This window comes from Lactuca sativa, chromosome 5 (assembly GCF_002870075.4).
Source record: "Lactuca sativa cultivar Salinas chromosome 5, Lsat_Salinas_v11, whole genome shotgun sequence".
In the NCBI taxonomy this organism is placed as follows: domain Eukaryota; kingdom Viridiplantae; phylum Streptophyta; class Magnoliopsida; order Asterales; family Asteraceae; genus Lactuca; species Lactuca sativa.
In genome coordinates, this window is record NC_056627.2 from 341,418,874 (window position 1) to 341,436,164 (window position 17,291).

At 32.0% G+C, this 17,291-nt stretch overlaps 1 long non-coding RNA gene across 6 annotated transcripts; it reads right to left on the reverse strand.

Moving 5' to 3' along the window:
- Positions 1 to 6,905: 6,905 nt before the first annotated feature.
- LOC111907272 (uncharacterized) lies at positions 6,906 to 12,227 on the reverse strand. Of its 6 annotated transcripts, none has more exons than XR_002855476.3 (15): positions 12,040 to 12,227; positions 11,747 to 11,876; positions 11,614 to 11,655; positions 11,436 to 11,501; positions 10,932 to 10,968; positions 10,787 to 10,824; positions 10,649 to 10,721; positions 9,850 to 9,954; positions 9,653 to 9,710; positions 9,066 to 9,143; positions 8,387 to 8,486; positions 8,177 to 8,256; positions 7,970 to 8,081; positions 7,317 to 7,404; positions 6,906 to 7,211 (listed from the first exon to the last, which is right to left on the reverse strand). It is a non-coding gene; the product is annotated as an uncharacterized LOC111907272 (long non-coding RNA). The 6 variants fall into 6 exon arrangements; XR_002855477.3 differs by adding an exon at positions 10,351 to 10,430 and having other exon boundaries at positions 11,747 to 12,227; XR_002855479.3 differs by having other exon boundaries at positions 11,614 to 11,633; positions 11,747 to 12,227.
- Positions 12,228 to 17,291: the final 5,064 nt, after the last annotated feature.

Sequence of the window (17,291 nt, forward strand, 5' to 3'; positions counted from 1 at the left end):
TAGAATAACATGTCATTAACAGATTTAGTTAAAACTAGCCAAAAGGGTAAATGTGTAAATTGTACCAAAATATAAAAGCCTCTTTTTCGCAAGTGTTCCACTCCCTCATCGAATATTCACTTTTTTAATGCATCTGGATCCGTGACTCAGCCTTCATAATCCAAAAAGCTTGACCTCTGAATAACAAAAGAGCAACTTGCTTATTCTGTTTACATTGAATATAGACAATGCACTATTTTTTTACCAAAAAGAGCAGCGTACTTACATTTCTTTACCAATAGAAGCAATGTATTTATACTTTGTTCTTTATCCATAATAGCAGCATACTTATATACTTTTACCTGTAATAGCAACATATTTTTATTTCCCTACTAAAATGAGCAAAATGTACTTTAATTGGTAAAGAGATCCAAGTATGTTGCCATTTTTATAAATTTAACATCTAGGTGACTACCAAACTTGTTTTGAAACCATGAAATAAGTAGCAAAAATTCAGAAAAGTATATGTTACTACTATAATAAACAATCTAATAGAACATAAATACATTACAAAAAACTAAAACAGTACTGTAGAGGAATAGGACATTTCCATAAATTTGTTGATCAACTTCAAATATTTTGAATATAAAATGCTATAAATGTTAACCAAAATGAAACAAGTTCAGATTTTCAAAATACTTAGATTTTTAAAACGCAATGTCTTAATAGGTAAATAATTAAATGTACAATGTCTTAATAGAAAAACAGTAGAAAGTACTATAATTGGCAACCGGAATCAAACAAACTTAATATTTTGAAGGCAAAAGGTCTTGTGTTAGACTATTGATTGCATTTACGATTTAATATTAAGTATTTTTTTATTAGTACCCTATTAGACATCTTAGATGTATATTAAGTAATCAGCGAAGTAGAATTTGGTTTCTTACCTTGGCATATCATATATGGTCATTTAGTTTTTTTTTTTTTTTTTTTTTTTTTTTTTTTTTTTTTTTTTTTTTTTTTTTTCTAGATTTCTATATGCTCTTCTTGACTGCTCCAGTTATCCTATCAAATAACCACAAATTAGTAATTGAAATACATATTTTAAGATTTGTTAGACAGCTTACAATCTTCAGAAATTCATATAACATGGGGAAGAATCTATGTGTTGATAAATGTCGCAGATTAGATTAGATGACCCTAATAATAATCCGTGATGACAATGTTTGTTGTTAACCAAAACTACACTAAGATTAAAATCAAGTAAAAATGATAATAGAACATCAATACATGATTTAACTTGATAAACAAACCAACAAACTACATTATGTTAAACAGAACACATTCAGACCATGACTAATCCAAGATTTTGACCACAGTTATTTTATTAGTAAAATGCAAATCAATGAAACAGAAACAAGAAAAAAAAATTAAGTGCTGGAGTCTTCCATGATCACATACCACAAAAAGAGATTTGACTAGAACATTGTGATCTGACAGAATCTGAAATACATTCTTAAACGATATAATTTCTTGTCTTGTCATTTTCTTTCTCCAAGGATTGATATAATTTCTTTGGATTATAGAGATGTTTGGAGAGCGTGATGGATTTATATAAAAACTCATTTACAGAGCATACCTTTAAATCTAATTGCAATTTCCTTCACCATTGTATCTTTCAAGAAGTACTTTAAACATTAATTTATTACATCTTACCTATCAATAAATAATCTTTAATCGGCCTTCTACTTGTCTCCTGAAAAAATCTTATAAATGTTAGTCATAAAAATCAACTCCAGGTTAATTTATTTTAATGCATGCCACAGGAAGAAGAGAAGAGAAAGGAAGGATTATTATTGTTTTTCAAAGTACGATGTCTAAATAAGAAAAAGTTGTACGTACAAGACTGTAATATAAAGGAATAAAACTAGGATGCTATAAATAGCCTGAAGGTGAAATCCATAAAGGAAGCATGTGTTTCATTTCTGCCAATATCTTAAGTTGCTATGTATTGCATGTAATTATGAAATTCAAATACATATCATAATAAACTTGATAACTAAGGAATGAAAAAACCTCTCTGATGATCCATCGTGGACCAAAAGAAAAAAAAAGATCCACAAACATGTTGATACCTAGGATCCATGTCAGTTGAAGAAGAAACAAAAAGGCTTGCACATTCATTATAATCAAAGACTTACATGTAACTAACTTAAATGGGAGAATGAGAAACAATGCACTTTACATGTAACTAACAGGATGATCAAAGGCTTCATGGTCTGAAAAGGATACACATACACATATGCTGCATACAAGTTCAACTTCTTTATTGAAAAACTGGAACCTTGTTTGTACAAAATCAGGTTGACAACCTGCAGGGGAAACTAATTAAATAATGTTAAAAGGATAAAATTTTAAATCTTACAACTATGTGTAACTTTTATGCAGTATAAGTGCAAAGGTAGGTGAAAAGCTCCTTTGTCACCTACTTAATTGAAAAAAAAAAACATTTCTCAGAAAAACCTACTAACATTAAATGGCTAAATTGGCTAGTAAACAAGTTACTTAATTGGAAAGCATTGTAACATGTGATGAATGTTGTGAGCATCTAAACAGATAAATTTATACCTTAGCATTTTGCTGTCAAAAATCTGATGCATACAACATTCACAATTTGAACTTCTATAGCCTGTAGGGGCAAAGTCATGTATAATTAGTTTCTTGTCTAACAAAATTTGCAACTATTAAATGTTAAAAAAAGGTACATGAATGCCATGATCAAACTTTCATATATAAGAAGCCAAAACATTTTCAATATGACCAAAAATCAAAAAATCAAAATCCAAAATTTACAAAACATGGAAGAATCTGAACAAAACCTTAGAAACAGGGCAAAGCTTAAGAGAAATGACCATAACCAAAGCCACTTGTCCATTTTTTTTTGCATGATAAATGAAAAGGTTGCTATTACAACAATACTGTAATAAAAAGAAATGAAACTAGGGTGATATAAGACACAAATAAATGAAAGTAAGTTCCATGACATCAGGAGACAAGGGTGATGCACCTGAAACCATAAAAGCAAGTTGGTCTTTTATTTTGTTAAATACTAATCTGTCCCACATAGCATAGGAGATGCACTCTTGCCTGAAAGATATAATATATTCTTTAAAGTATGGAAAGCTAAAAGGCTCCCTTGTGATGATTTTTTTTTATAAATAGTTACCTTTAAGTAATGCTTGCCTCCTCGCATTAAATGCAATCTTTCTCTATGACCACCAGATGACATCACTGCATTCATAACACTGAAATAACCACACACCTAACTGAGCATCAATAAGCCATACCAAATTGAAAAATACAATAAATTTATCATACCCATCATATCATATACTCTGTTACATAACCGTGGAACACTTCAGAGCATAAGAGGTCTCAATTTCACCATCATCTCATCCATCAATTTTAAGTTGTTCTACATGAATGAAAATACATTGCCCATTAAGTCAAAAAGAAACAACAGTTTTATCATGATGTGATTAAGTACAATAAGGAAATCATTATCATGAACTTAATTCAGACAGAACATGAAATTTGAGTTTCTTAAATACTAATAGTAAAACAAAATTATCTATTAAAATATTAATATATGATCAAGTAACAAAAATTGCCACCAGAAAAAACAAGATGAAATCCAAACTTTTTTAAGATGATTGGTTTGATTGAAAGAAAATGTAACAATAAGATGCTTGTTCAAGCATATCACAGCTGAATGCAGAGGTTCCTGCAAAAAAATGATTTTCTTTTGTAAAGAATTACCAGGCATACGAAATAAGTGTTGAAGGCATTTTCCATGCAATATTCAACATCTCTTTTTTTTATTGATTCTACATGAAGCATGTTAATCCCATCATTTCCTGAAGATAATACACACAAGCATGAGTTTTAGGAACATAGGTGATGGCCAACGACTTTGTATTTGGATCAAAAGTTAAACCAAAATTAAAACCAAAACAAAGTAAAACAGCAGCAACGCTCCTTCTGAGATACAGTCGTCACCACCCAAAAGGAATCGCCGGGCAATCCAACTTGAAATTCTCGATACAGATACACCACGAGATTCTCAAATCAGCCTCCAAGATCACCTCCAAATCCTGCCAAAATTAGGATAGCAATGGAAAATAATCTCTAAACTTTGAGAATTAATTTTAAGGAAACCTCCAAAAATTGCCTTCTTTCCATTCATCATTCCTCCATACATACAGGGAAAAAAAGGAAAAACAAAACCCACCACCCACGTAGCTACATTTAGGGAAAGTAAATAACTGTTGTAGAGAAGCCAAAATAAACTAAAATAATAAGGAAAATAAAATAACATGGAAATAAAACAAAGTACTCTTGACTGATATGTGGAGGAACACGTGGGGTAAAATCTACAATCATGTGATGGAAGGTTTTGATTGAATTAGGTTGACCCATGTATTCACGTGATCGGGTTCTGGAGTCGGTTTCGGGTCTGTCATATTGGGCGGGTCTTTAGGAACTTGCCTATCAATAGGGGTATTTCTGGAAATACACAAACAGGGTCATAGACTCATATCTTTTGTAATCAGTGGATAGAAGGCGGTAATTTGATAAAGCAAAGTTCATAATTTCGTAACAGAAAAGCATAATCACCCAACACCCTTATTGGAACTAAAACTGTATCTTTTAACATTAACAGAAAAGCTAAATAAGAACATAAAAAGCATCAAGTGTTATATTGTTTTAAGGGAAAAAACATACATGTTAAGAGTTTGATTCTCAGGGGATCTTCTTTACCTTTTCTCCACCATAACCTCTTTATTTCAAGACTTCCACCAGCAACATTTGCAATCAGGTTTCCACGGGAAACTACTACACCCTCCTTACCATGTAGGAAAAGGAATAAAGGTTAAGAAAAGATTCAACTTTAGTAGACTTGAAAAGAAAAAAAAAGCACAAGTGAATAAGAAATAGAAACATCTGGTTTCCACTTGTCTAACATGTTGCAGCAAAATCATCTGGTTTTAATGCACAAAAAAAGGTGATGGTTGTTCCTTCACTAAAGCACCAACTCATATGCAAAAAAATCAGCAATCAAATGGCAGAAATCATGAAGGATTAACTCAAATTAAAGAAGCTCATGTTATTGGAGATAGATGCATAAGTCTGTTATAATGAATAACAAGACAGAGAATATTTTTGAAATTACAATATTCCAAACAAAAAGAAACAAAAGTAGGATGTTATAATAAACAAATCAACAAAACTATGTTGCTATTTCTCACATTAACCCAAAAAATATATGATTGAAATCAAAACACAATCAACTTTCTTGAGAAATCTGATTGTCATACATCGAACCATGATCATGGAAGTTTGTTTTCTTAAAAAGCATGCTACTGAAACATTAGATGGAAAATGGATTAAAAATATTTTACAAAATGACCAACAAAAATGGATGCAAAAGACATAAAACATGAGAATATATAACTGGAATGCAGAAGCAATTAGACTACCTGTGCATTATTATTAGCCTCTTCTGTTAATGAAACCAGATAACATAACAGGGCTTCTCTCCAATGTCTTGAGCTGCACATACCATAACCTTTTTATTTTTCAAAGAGACTATTAAACAATGAAAAGAGAGCACTTACATTTGTTAAATAATTCTTTAGCTGGATTTTGTGCTTAATTCCATCCAACATATATGCAACAAAATTATTGCATTGGCTTTGATTGATGACTAGAAGCCACAATTTCCATCATACCACCTATGTCAGAATCATTGATATTCGATAATGAAGTTTATCCATTAATAGTAAAACAAAATTATCTATAGAAGTATTAATATATGATCCAGTAACAAAAATTGCCACCACAAAGAATGAGATGAAATCCATACTTTCTTAGCATAATTGGTTTGGCAGAAATAAAAGGTAATAATAAGATGCTTGTTCAAGAATATCACACAGCTGAATGACGAGGTTCCTGCAAAAAAAAAAATTGAAGTTTTTTAGCAATATTCTCATGTATAATATTTTTATTCACAAAAGAGAATTGATTATTAGCTCATCAGAGATATGAAAATAGTACACACCATCACCCTCTTTATATTGAACACTTGTCACCATGTGGCATTCTCTTCCCTGATGTCCCAATTCGATAAATATAAGCACACCTTTTTAAATAGATAAAAGAACTGACTAAATAACAAATATCTTGTGTAAAAAAACTACCAGGAAAACTAAAAAAGCGTTGAAGGCGTTTTCCATAAATTTATACTCTGTTACATAATCCTGGAACACTGGCATAATACAATAGGTCTCAGTTATGCCATGTCATCCAACAAATTCAATACAGTGTAAAGTTTTAATTTGTTCCCCATTAATTCAAATAGAAACAACAGTTTTGCCATGATGTGATCAAGTACAATAAAGTTATCATTATCATGAACATAAAGTTTGAGTTTCTTACTCCAACTGAGCCACCATAGTTTGCCAATATGATCTGGTTGGACTTTTCATAATTTGTTGGTGTGCCAAAGGAAGATAAGATTTATGTAACTGAAATAAAGCATGGGGAACAAATTAATGGTGACACAATTGGCATTTACTTACACATCTGATGGATGGAACTTAATTAATGTGAATGTGACTCAACAAAAGGTTTTGAAGTTACCTGAGCAATAAGTTTAGAAAATCATACACTTAACCTTTAACCCCACCCAGTTGTTGATGGAAGAGATGGGATCAAGCTCATCTATCCTTTCAACCACCTATATATATATATATATATATATATATATATATATATATATATATATATATATATATATATATATATATTATATTATCATTCAATATGAGTTCTTGAAGGTTGTAGCTTCATTTCAATAAAGAATCTTAAAGAAATGAACCAAATGATTAACTATCAAAACAACAGAAGTTATCAATTAAGTGACTTCATAACAAATCAAGAACAAATGAAGAACAGGAAAGATATAGCAATTCGAGATGCTATGGTCTCACAAAAGAAGAAGAAACTTCTAAAATATTCTGCCTGCCTTTCTAACAAAGGCCCTCCCATATTATATAACCTAAAATGACAGAGGATCTGCCTTAATTCCCAAAATGCCCCTGCTGTCCTGCTAACTTTGTAGTTCCCTCGTGGTTGTCTGTGGTCCCCTCTCCCATTGGAATCTTTTGTCTCTGATAGGTGAATTGCAAGGGTGGATGCACAATAGTTATCAATGACAAAAAGATCAGCAACTGAAATGTCAAAGTGATTGATTAGCAACTAATAAAAAATTTAACCTTTTGCAAATGGCAATGTCTGTGTGGCACACAAAATATGGCTTCTACAGAAAGAGCATTTCTGTATGCAAGAATGGCATGTTTTATCCTATACAAAAAGACACAACTTTTCAGAAGAATATAGACCACAAAAACTTAGAGAGCAGAGTAAAATATACATTCGGTCCCTGATTGTATACCTAATTTATCAATTTGGGTCCTTATTTGAGGTTCTTGTAACATTTCTGGTCCCTGTTCCAAGTAATTTGGCTATTTTTTTTTTTTTGCAGATTTGTTCCCAAAATTATTGTCATTTTACTAGAAACAAAGATCAAAAAAGTTATAAACCTCAAAAAAGAACCAAAATTAAAAAAAAAAAAATCAGCTACATTCAGCGACCAAAATTTAAAAAATACTTAAAAAAAAGATAGATAAATCATTTATATACTGTATTTAATTATTGTTACAAAATCATTGATATTCAATAATGAAAATTATCTATTAAAATATTAATATAGGATCAAGTAACAAAAATTGCCACCAAAAAAACGAGATGAAATCCAAACTTTTTTAAGATGATTGGTTTGGTTGAAAGAAAATGTAACAATAAGATGCTTGTTTAACAATATTCTCATATATAATATTTTTAATCACAAAAGAGAATTGATTATTACCTCATCAGTTATACAACGGTAAAAACTGACATCTTCTTTATACTGACCACTTGTTATTAATATTTCAACCCACAAAAGACCACACGATGTGGCATTTCTCTTCCCTGATATCCTAATTTGCCAAATAAAAGCACATTTTTAAAAAAATAAAAAATAAAAGAATCAACCAAATAACAAGAATCTTTTGTAACAAATTACTAGGCGTACTCTGTTACATTATCCTGGAACGCTATAGAATATATAGTAGGTCTCAGTTATGCCATGTCATCCAACAACTTCAAGTTATCCTACACGAATGAAAATACAGTAATCAAGTAATAAAGAAACATCAGTTTTGCCATTATGTGATTAAGTACAATAAAAAAAATCATTATCATGAACTTAATTCGGAAAAAACATAACATTTTTGTTTCTTACTCTTTGATAAAATCCAGCTGAGCCACCAACCATAGTATGCCAATATGATCCGGTTGGACCTTTCATAAATGTGTGCCAAAGGAAGATAAGATACATATAACTGAAATAAGCATGGGCAATAAATATTACAACAAAATAATGTTGAAACAATTGGCAAATACTTAATTTCAGGACTTCCACTAGAAAAAAACCATTTACAATCGGGCTTCCATGGGAAACTATAGTCCCCTTCATTAGGTAAAAAATAATTAAAATTATAACGCTATAACTTAAAATATAATGCTATGATTGATTAAAGTTTCAAAAAGCAAAGCAATTTCACCGCTTCATTAGGTAAAAAATTTAGAGTATAATGTCATAATAAGCAAAAAAAATGGAAGTACGATGCTATAAATGGGTGGATTATTAAAAGTATCATTTCACAATAAGAAAACACTTGGAAGTACAATGGTATGTATAATGGGGTAGAACTTTCAAAGCAATAAGAAAAAAAAAATGAAAGTACAAGGCTATAATTAGGTAGACATCTAAATGTATATATAATGTCCTATTAAAGAAAAAAATTCTATTTTAGTAGACTTGAACAGAAAAGAAAAAAAAAAGCACAAGTGAATTAAGAGATAGAAACCTTTATCCTATCAAATAACCACAAATTAGCTATAACAATGTACTTTCTTACCTTTGCATCATACATGGTCATTTAGTTTTTTTTTTATTTCTAGATTTCTATATGCTCTTCTTGACTGCTCCAGTTATCCTATCAAATAACCACAAATTAGTATATGAAATACATAAATTAAGATTCGCTTACATTCTTCAGAAATTCATATAACATGGGGAAGAATCTATGTGTTGATAAGTGTCGCAGATTAGATTAGATGACCCTAATAATAACCCATGATGACAATGTTTTTGTTGTTAGCCAAAGCTACAATTAGATTAGAATCGAGTAAAAATGTTAATAGACAATCATTACATGATTTAACTTCATAAACAAACCAACAAAAAACAACAATGTGTTAAACCTAACACAATTAGTAAAACGCAAATCAATGAAAGAGAAACAAGAAAGAGCATTATTAGGTGCTGGATTCTTTCATGATCACATACCCACAGAAAGAGATTTGACCAGAGCATCATGATATTCATAAAAAGGCTGACAGAATCAAACTTGCAATTTTGTCTCTAAATCTAGTTGCAATTTCCTTCACCATTGTATTTGTATCTTTCAAGTTTTACTTTAAAGATTAGTTTATTATATCTTACCCATGAATATAATCTTTAAGCCGCCTCCATGTATGAAGCCAAACCATGCATCCTTCTTCTTCATCAATTACACAAAATCTTAGAAATGTTAATTATAAAATTGCAATTTTGAATTTGTGTCCCATTGACATCAGTCTAATGCATGCCAAAAGCAGAAGAGAAGAGACTAAGGATTATTATATTTATACATAACATACGTTTGCACTTCATCTTTGTAGTAGCCTTGGAACACACACAAATTACACCAACAGGATATGATGGTTGATCATCGGACGTATATTTCATCTCAGGAACATCCACATCTGAAACAGGAACATCATTCATTAATATTGGTTTAAATGCAAGAAATACTAAAGTAGTTTCATTTTTCCTATTATAGAATTGTGCTTGAAAAAATCTACCCAGTTATAGCAATGTCATAGAGTAAGTTAATCCCATCATTTCTTAGAGATAATACACAAGCATGACTGCATGAGTTTTAGGAACATAGGGGTATTTCTGGAAATACACAAACAGGGTCATAGACTCATATCTTTTGTAATCAGTGGATAGAAGACAGTAATTTGATAAAGCAAGTTCTCATAATCTCGTAACAGAAAGGCATAACCACCCAACACCCTTACTTGAGATTCAATGCAAAGCTAAATAAGAACATAAAAAGCAACAAGTGTTTTATAGTTTTAAGGGTAAAAACATACATGTTCACACTTTGATTCTCAGGGGATCTTCTTTACCTTTTCTCCACCATAACATAAGCTCTTTATTTGGTTTCTAAAACCTTTTCTTGTTGCAGAGTAATGAATGGAATTTGTCAAACAAGTTGAAATTAAGAATAACAATCAGTCTCGGAGTAATGTAGGGAAGTGGTTCACAAAATACTTTTGAAATGAATGGAATTTGTCAAATGAATTGGTATTTGTCATGTGTATGATTGACAGGAAATGGAAAGGATTTCTGTTAATGAGAATAACTGGAATGCAGATGCAATTACGCTACCTGTGCATTATTATTAGCCTCTTCTGTTAATGAAACCAGATAACATAACAGGGCTTGTCTCCAATGTCTTGAGCTGCACATACCATAACCTTTTTATTTTTCAAAGATATTATTAAACAATGAAAAGAGAGCACTTACAATATTCTCATATATAATGATTTTATTCACCAAAGAGACTTGATTATCACCCCATCAAATATATAAAAGTAAACATCAGCATCATTAAGAAGAAGAAGCAGGGGTAAATGATTCATGTTAAAAAGATCCACAAACTTGTTGATACCTAGGATCCATGTCAGTTGAAGAAACAACAAAAAAGCCTGCACATTCATTTGGATATTAAACAAGTTACTTAATAGGAAAGGAAAACATTATAACATGTGATGAATGTTGTGAACATCTATAAACAGATTTGGTTGTGGAAGTGGAACATCTCATGTATTTTAATTTAATTGGAAAGGAAACATAACTTTATTAAACAGAAACACACAACTTTATATGAAACTTTTAGTTAGAACCAAAGTACACTTATATTTCTAATAGAGTTACAAACACAAACAATAAATTATCTTTTCCCTAATTGAATTTCTAATAACTCAATAAGTTGTCTAATATTTTAATTTGGTTTGTGATTATTTACTTCTCTCTACATAATTTAATCCAGCAACATTTTTACCCTCAAAACAAAGCAAAACAACTCTTTAGGTTAATTAAGACATTTCATCAAACACTTAAACTGCACAGATAAACAATACTTTTTTGAGTTTCAAAACTATTTAAATTTTACCGACATCACCACTTGCTTGAGCAAATCATCTTCGTTTGATGGATGCTTTGGTTTCAATTTGGCGACCTGATTCAAAAAACCATCGAATCAAAAGATAAATGGAGAAAGAGAAAAAACCCAGAGAGGTCGTAGTGTTAAATAAAGGCTGCAATTAAGTAAAATTATGTCATTAATATACCTTTTGTATAGTGTTTGATCCTTTTAGCGATGATGAAACATGCTTAGAAGAAAAAAATTAGTTTCATGACGTAAAAAGTTGCCATACACTTAGCCTAAAACACGTATTGAAAAGATACAAGTAAACACAATACCTAGAAATCAGCGGAAAAAGATCCTTTTGTATAGTGTTTGATCTTTTTCTTGATCGATGATGATGGTAAACCAAACTGACCGATGAATCCAGTAATGACATGAAGAATCTTCTTGGCCTATTGAAAATACCTAACAAAAACAAAATCAAAATCAATAATACACACAAAAAAAAATCAAGAACTTTAACTAACAGACGAAGAGGGAAACACAGAGGATTGTTGAACGCCGGATAATGAAAGAGAGAGAAAACGGTGGTGTCGCTAGAAGAAAAAGAGAAGAAGGTGGTGCCTACAAATAAAACCCTCTTCTTCTTCTTTTCTTCTTCACTGAAACATGTCTCTGGTTGTGTTTGGAGAGCAGCGGGATGACTATGAGTGACTGAAGAAGGTATAAATTAGGCGCCAATACACACCGACCCAACCCTTTGGACTTCCTAATTCCAACGGTTCTTTTATAAATCATTTCCAAAATTAAAACCTTTCCAAAATTTGAATGAGTAACAAAGAAAACCTTTCCACTTATCTATCTTAACCACGTAATCCCTAACTTTTCATTTTTACCATTTTTAACCTATAAATTTATCTTTTATTGCAAAATTGATACCTTCTTCTTCCTGTTTTTATTTTGACCTAGTTTTTTTTATAAGTTTTATTTCTAATTTGTCCAAACTTCTTTTAGAAACTTTTACAAATATTTTTTATAACTTTCTTTTTAAATATTTCTTAAAACTTAGTTTTTTTTTATTAATTTTGTTATAAGTATGAAATCATATTTATAAAATTAGTTATTTTATTAAAACAATTACTTATGTTGTGTTGTATGTTTTTTAAATTCTTTTATTATTACAAATTAAAATTTTTAATTTATTTTTTGTATTTATAAAGGCTATTTTTTACAACTTTTTTTTTTACTATCTTTGTTTTTTTTTTATCAAATCGTTTTATAAAATTAGTTTTCTTTTAAAAATAATTTTTACAAAGATTTAGATTTTTCTTTTCATGCATTTATTTTAAGATTTTCCCTATATTTAAAAGGGGTATCTTAAATGTACCCCTGTGTGTGTGAGTGTAATGTATGTGTGTTGACCTTCACATACACATATGTTTCATCATGTGGGGATTTTTTAGCAACACCTATAACATGTAAAAGTTATGTTCTTTTTAATATATTTATTTAAAAACAATAAAAAAAATACACCTTAAAGAGTGCACTTTTATGCTATAACTAAATGTAACCCTAAACCCTAGAGAGTAAATTATGTCTTGTTTTTTGTACATGTTATATTCTCCGCTACATATATTCCGCTCCATGTATTTTCCTTTGTTTTACAATTTTTGACTAATTTCTTTTTCAAAATTGGTCCAGAGTTTTTTTACAAATTTTCCCTAACTTTTTTCTTTCAATTAATAACATTTATACAAAAGAATTTAGCATTTGAGAAAAGTTTGGACATGTTTGATATTAATGCACAAGTATAGTAATGCTAGTTACACTTATTATTATACAAGCAACATATTAAATCATTTTTTTATTCTTTTTTTTTTAGAACAGCTGAATTTTATTAAACTAACAAGAAGTTATAACAAACAATTACATGATAGTATAAGAAGAATTATGAAGCCAAGTAGACCAAGTGAACTTAGCTTTGTTACATCTATTTGAAATCTAAAAGAACGCCTTATCAACAACATCATCAAAAAGCAATGCCTTTTAGGGATAACCATTCCAAAAATGGTAGCATTTCTAAAATTCCAAATGCCTCAAACGTTGTCATAACAACTGCATCAAAAAGCTTATGTTGACCTGCCCTCAATGTGACTGCATCAGAACAGAGATAAGAGAGTGTACAGAAATCTGATAAGGAAGATGTAAACCCCACCAAATAGCAATGTGTCTCCATATATCCTGTTAATACATGAAAAGTGCCTCTTAGTCAATCCAGCCTTTTGAGTATTTCCGAAGTAGTCTAGACTTTAAGATGAATGTATTTCTAACGTGTATAGATTTCCAAGAACTTGTTACTTTGGAATCTGATCAATGTTGTAATGCTCTAAATTTTCAAATAAAAATTTCATTTTTAAAACCACACAAAACATAGTTTCATATTTCTCTAACCCAAGTTTATAAGTTGTTCGAAACACAAGACAATATAAATGTTTGACAATATCCCAGAATCCTCAAAACATAATCTCTAGCTGGTGTGTACAATCATTTCGGCGCCTTCCCGCGATCCTGAGATGTACCTAAAACACATTTCACACAACACTGTAAGCACAAAGCTTAGTGAGTTCCCCAAAATACCACGCATAAATAATTAGCCTCTCATGGCTATATCTCAATAAAGGACCCTCCGGTCATGTGTCTCAGTGAAGACCTCCGGTCTCACAGCTCGGGTCGGACCCTCCAGTTCGGTATCTCAGTGAAGACCCTTTAGTCTCACAACTCGGTTTAGACCCTCCGGTCCTAACTCAATAAGACACATAAATAATATACAACATAAATCACAAAGACAAAAGGCATGATATCACATAACTCAGTATAAGCACATAAGACCCTCTGACCAATAACTCAAATAAGACCCTCCGGTCACATAATATTACCACTCAGGTAAGTATAGTGAGAAGACTCACCTCGTAAGTAAGCAAATATGTCTCGTACTTAATGGTAGGTCTAGACTCTGTCTACATATAGCATAATCATTTCTAATTAACAATTTATAATAACAACTCCAAAGATGTTCGATTGTTCATTTACTAACTCTCGGAAAGGGTGAAAGACCATTTTACCCCCTCCATGGTCTCCTAAGTCTATAACTTGACCAAACCCTAAAAGTCAACGAAAGTCAACCCTCAAGTCAACAGTCCATGTTGATTAGGTGCAATTTGTGCACCTCTTAGTCACATTTCATTCATCTATTTAGCATAATTGTTCTTTCCTTTTTCTTGCATTTCATCATATTCATGTTAGTCTCTAGAACAACCTTATTTGCACACTTTCATGTCTTTTTCAGGTAAACCGGAGCTTGGAATGCGCTTTGGGAGATGCCAGGAAGCATTGGTAAAGATTTCGGGATGATCGGGCGAAGAACGAAAAAGTTGAAAAAAATCAAGTTGGGAGTCGGAGTCAGAAGGGTACATGGGCCGTGTTGGATTTACACTGCAAAATCAACACGGGCCGTGTTGACCAAAAATGAAAGTTGTTGACCAAGCTGAACATGGGCCGTGCCCTTTTTGCCCTATGCTGAACACGGGCCGTGTTCGACCCAAGAAAACTAACTTTTGGCAGTTTTTCTATTTTTCATATTACGGAAAATTAGGTCATTTTTTGGGAAACACAACATATCAGAGCACATTTGGAGAGGGGATTTCGAAGGTTTTTGAAAGGGTTTGATTAGCAATCATTTGGAAACATTATTTCTAGTATTTGTAAGTTGTAATTACATACATTTCCATCTTTTAAACTTGTGATCTTGTTCTAGCCATGTGTGGCTAGAACCCTAGTTTCTCCAATTTCATGTTTTGACTTCTTGGTAGTGACTTCAATCATATGACATGATGTTTGTTCTTAATTTCTCTCTAAGAATTTGATTTTGCTTCAATCGAATGTTTGATTCTAATTGTGATTCTTATTGGCCATTTGAATTAGGGTTAGGTCATTCAAGTTATCTCTTTTACAAAATCTGTAATTGTTTCGTGAAATTGAACAAGTAACAAGCATTAAATTGATCTCTATTGAATGAATTTAGTGTAAATCTTATTCATACACTTTTACACTCCCGAGCTTATGAGGAGTATTGGGTGTTGTTGGGAACATACACATAAAGCTTCATGCAATCTTATAATCTAATTCTAAGAGCTTGTTTAGATTAGGTTAATAAGATTAGGGTTAATCAAAGAGCTTGTTTTGGTTAATTAATGTGGTGAATGGGAAGTGTTAGAGCTTATTAGCACTTTCATGTACCAACTTAGATAGAACTGAACGAATATTGTGTCATCTTTGAGTCACACTGCTAAGTAGTTGTCATACATCAAGTTGGAGTCCTTACAAAATCTGAATTTAGTTCACTCATTTAGCTGATTGCGTGTGTTTTTAATTTGTTTGTTTAGTCATTGCACTCTACCCCCCCCCCTCCCTTTTTTACTGTTGGTGACCATAGTACCTTGCACAAAGAGGTATAGACTAATTATCCCGTGTCTCTGTGGATCGACCCTACTTGCCTTGTACTACCTTTTAGTGTAATATAATAGTGTTATCTTGGAGTATATCGTACCCCTTTATTTGTTGGGTCTGACACGCCTAACATTGACCCAACTCGTCGATTGTATCTATGCGACTCATCGAGTTCCTTTGTTCTCTGAAAAATCGGGAAAATCCAACTCAACTCGCCGAGTTGTCTCATCAATTCGTCGAGTTTGCACACCGTCCACGATAACGGGGGAAACCCTAACCAACTCGTCGAGTTGGCTAACCAACTCGTCGAGTTCCTTCAGGTCAATGACTCATTCAGACGCTTTTTAGTGAGAGTAAAGCCCCAAACTCTAGATCTAGCCTCCTAAGGCTGAAATACCACGTAAAGCTGCAAGCTTTACGTCCATGCATGGCATCTAGGGCTAAGTTTGCCAAAACAAAGCTCAACAAACAGTTTAAGGCATGGAAGTTGGCCATAGCTTGATAAAGCTTGAATCTTTAGGCCTAAGGGACCTAGTATTGTCCATATCTGAAGTCTTAGCTTCAAGGTAAGCTCAAAACCAATAAGGACCCAAGGGAAATGTTAAAAATGGCCATAACTCTCTAATGGAGAGATCTAACAATCAAGTGATCAAGTTAATCGCTTTTTACCTCCAAATGGCCTCTAACACTGAAAGAATGTCGAATCCAAGGACTCCTTCTCGTTCCAAGCCTTGTGTTCCTCAAGCTCCTTCAAAGAATGCACCAAAACACACACTCTTAGCCTCTCTCTCTTATATGATAATAGCTCGATTAAGGTTTCTCTCAGGGTGTTAAGGTGATGAGGGAGGCGGGGTAAAGGACTTAAGGTCCTTTAAATAAGGTGCAAACCCTGAAAATTAGGGTTTTCACACTCAGCTCCTACTCGTCGAGTTGGGTCCTCCAACTCGTTGAGTTGACTCTAAAAACCACACAGCTATCTCAATCTCTACTCGACAAGTTGGGGACTCCAACTCATCGAGTTTCCCTGCCAAAATGAATATAAAACAATTTAAATTTGTACCTGGGAGTCGGGATGTTACAAATGTATTCTGACAGAACTGAAAGTACCAGTTTGTTGTTTAATGGTAGTAACGTAGTGTCGTACATCCGACAAGATCAACAGAAACGGTTGTGTCAGGTTGTTGATCTTCAGTCCATGTACACTTTCCAGATATTTGTCTTTTGCAACTCCTTTGCCTATAAAAAGAGTGTCAACCTTTGTAATAGAAATAACTTTAAGGAACAACTTCACTTCTATTAAATCAAAGAAATATACTGTCAATCATTTCTCTCAAACATTCTTCTTGTTCTTATTTACTTTACATTGTTTATACT